We start from the raw sequence: 2,500 nt of genomic DNA, 5'->3' as shown, positions 1-2,500 counted from the left end.
ATTAGCGACTTTTAAAAAAAAACACACCCGCCTGTCACCAGGGAAGCGTTGGGTGAGGAGGAGCCAACTTTTGCCAAACCGATGAGGTCTGCCGAGGCCCCCGGGGGCCCGGCGGGTGCAGGGGTCAATTTGTGGGTTATCGCTTCTCGGCCTTTTGGCTCAGATCAAGCTTGGTACCGAGGTGCCCCAAAGCCCGCTGAGCCAGAAGGTCGAAGGAAGGCAGGAGGGAGGAAAATTTTATTTTGTTTTTTTTTGGCGGGAATCGGAGTTTTCGGATTTCTTTTTTCTTTGGCTTCTTGTTTAAGAGAGCATTTTTGTTGGAAGAGATGGAGCAGCAAAAGCCAATCAGGCAGGTTCCAGGGATTGGCTTGGCCAACACCGTGAGGTTTGCCTGGACGGACAAGGAGACGGAGCCATGGGGACGAGATACGTTTGGGAGAAATATCCTGATGGGCTACCTGAATCTACAGGTTAAAGATGTTCTATGCCTTCAGGGGAACCCGATGGAGAAGGCATATGATGTGACGTTTCATGTGGAGGAGAAGCATGACGATATTATGAAGAAGGTGAGGGAAGGGAAAGGAGCAAGACCCCTGTGCCATTACGAGGTGACCAGCCTGGCAAGGAACAATTTCAGGGTGGTCACCGTCACCATGTACAATCCCCATGTAAAGGATGAGGAGGTGAGGGCCTTTCTGGGGAGATACGTGGAAAACGTCTCCTCAGCGAGGCACCTCAGGGACTCCCTGGGATTCTGGAACGGGAGGAGAGGGTTCCAGGTCCTTCTCAGGGAGGACCCGAAGGGTTTAGGTGGCTACCTCCATCCCCCGGCGATGTTCTCCCTGGGGGCTGACAGGGGGACATTATTCTATGCCCGTCAGCCTCCTTTCTGCAGGCGTTGTATGGCCTATGGTCATATCCTGGCCTCGTGCAACACCAGAAAATGCAAGTTCTGTGGGTCGGGAGAGCACGAGGCCAAGGATTGTGACGAGCCCAAGGCTTGCCACGGGTGTGGCTCGTCAGCACACCTGTGGCGTGAGTGCCCGGCTCGTCAGAGGTCGTACGCGTCTGCGGCTGGAGGGAGAACGGGGGATGGGGGGAGAAAGGAAAGTAAGGGCCTGGATGAAGGTAATGGCACAGGGGAAAAGACTGCACGGAAGGAGAAGGACGGGAGGAAGGAGGCTGGAACAGAAGGAGAGGAGGGGAAGGAGGCGGAAGGAACAGAGAAGAAGGAGACTGGGGCAGTGGCGAGAGAGGAGGTGGAGGAGGGAACGGTGGCGGAAATGGAAGGAGAAGCTGAGACGGGACCAGAAGAAGGACCGGAGGAGGAAGAAGGAGTGAAGGAGTGGGGGGACAGCTTGTCGAGCGCCCTTGTTGAAGAGATGCGGGGAATGGTGGAGGAGATGGCGGGGAAGAGGGGTGGTGTCTCCCCGCTACCTCCAACACCAAAGAAGAAAGGGAAGAGGAGGGTGTGCTTGACAGGCTGTGAGAGGGAGGGGGGTGTGGGGGGGGAGGGGGTGGCCAAGCGTGTGATGGGGGAAAGAAGAACGCCCTTGTCCTCGTTATTTTTATCAGCCCCTCAACAGCTGGTGGAGGGTGACTCCCAGGGCGTGGCGCTGGGCTGGGGGTCTGAGGGGGGATCTCAACTCCTGCTTGGGGAGATGGGGTCCCCTGCTCTCGACCTCAGTCCAGCAGCCTACAGGGAGACAGAAACGGAGGGTGTTGGTGGGGAACCCAGGATGCAGGGCACTCCAAGGCCTAACACCATCCCTGCATCCTGGGTTGGAGAGATGGAGGAGGACGGGGGGACGTCAGGAGAGGAGAGGACGTCCCCGCCGGATGAGACGAGGCAGGGGAGCATCGGGTGAGTCTCCTGTTTTTTGGTTAATTTGGGGTTTTCATTTCATTGATGTAAGGTTTTGTAATTTAATTTTTAAAAATGACATTTTCTGTTAATATTTTTAGTTTAAATGTAAGGGGTTTGAGGGATTTTGTTAAGAGGAGGGCGGTTTTTAGTTTTTTGGAAGGGGTGGGTTTTGATGTTTGTTTTGTACAGGAGGTTCACCTGAGGGATGGAGGGGATGTCATCAGGTTTAGTAGGGAGTGGGATAAGGGGGAATCAATTTGGGGTATAGGTGGGGTTCACTCTACGGGGGTGGGTATTTTGTTTGGGAATAGGGAGGTTAGAGTAGAGAGCACTTTTGTTGTAATGCAGGGGAGGGTGTTGGGGGTGGATGTCACTTTTAGGGATAGTAGGTATAGGTTAGTGGTGGTGTATGGGCCACAGGTGGCGGCAGACAGGAGGGAGATGGTGGACTGTCTGGCGCCCCTGTGTGTCACAAATAGGCACTTGGTGATAGGTGGGGATTTTAACATAGATTTAGGGTTAGCGGGGGATAGTAGTGCAGGCGCCATCACCGGGCTTATGGCTTGCCATGGTCTGGTTGATGGAGGCCTGCACACTACTCCGACAATGGCGGGTCCCACATGGCGTAACTCT

Source organism: Salmo salar, chromosome 10 (genome assembly GCF_965601325.2).
Source record: "Salmo salar chromosome 10, fSalSal1, whole genome shotgun sequence".
Lineage (NCBI taxonomy): Eukaryota > Metazoa > Chordata > Actinopteri > Salmoniformes > Salmonidae > Salmo > Salmo salar.
Note: the sequence above shows the minus strand (reverse complement) of the source record.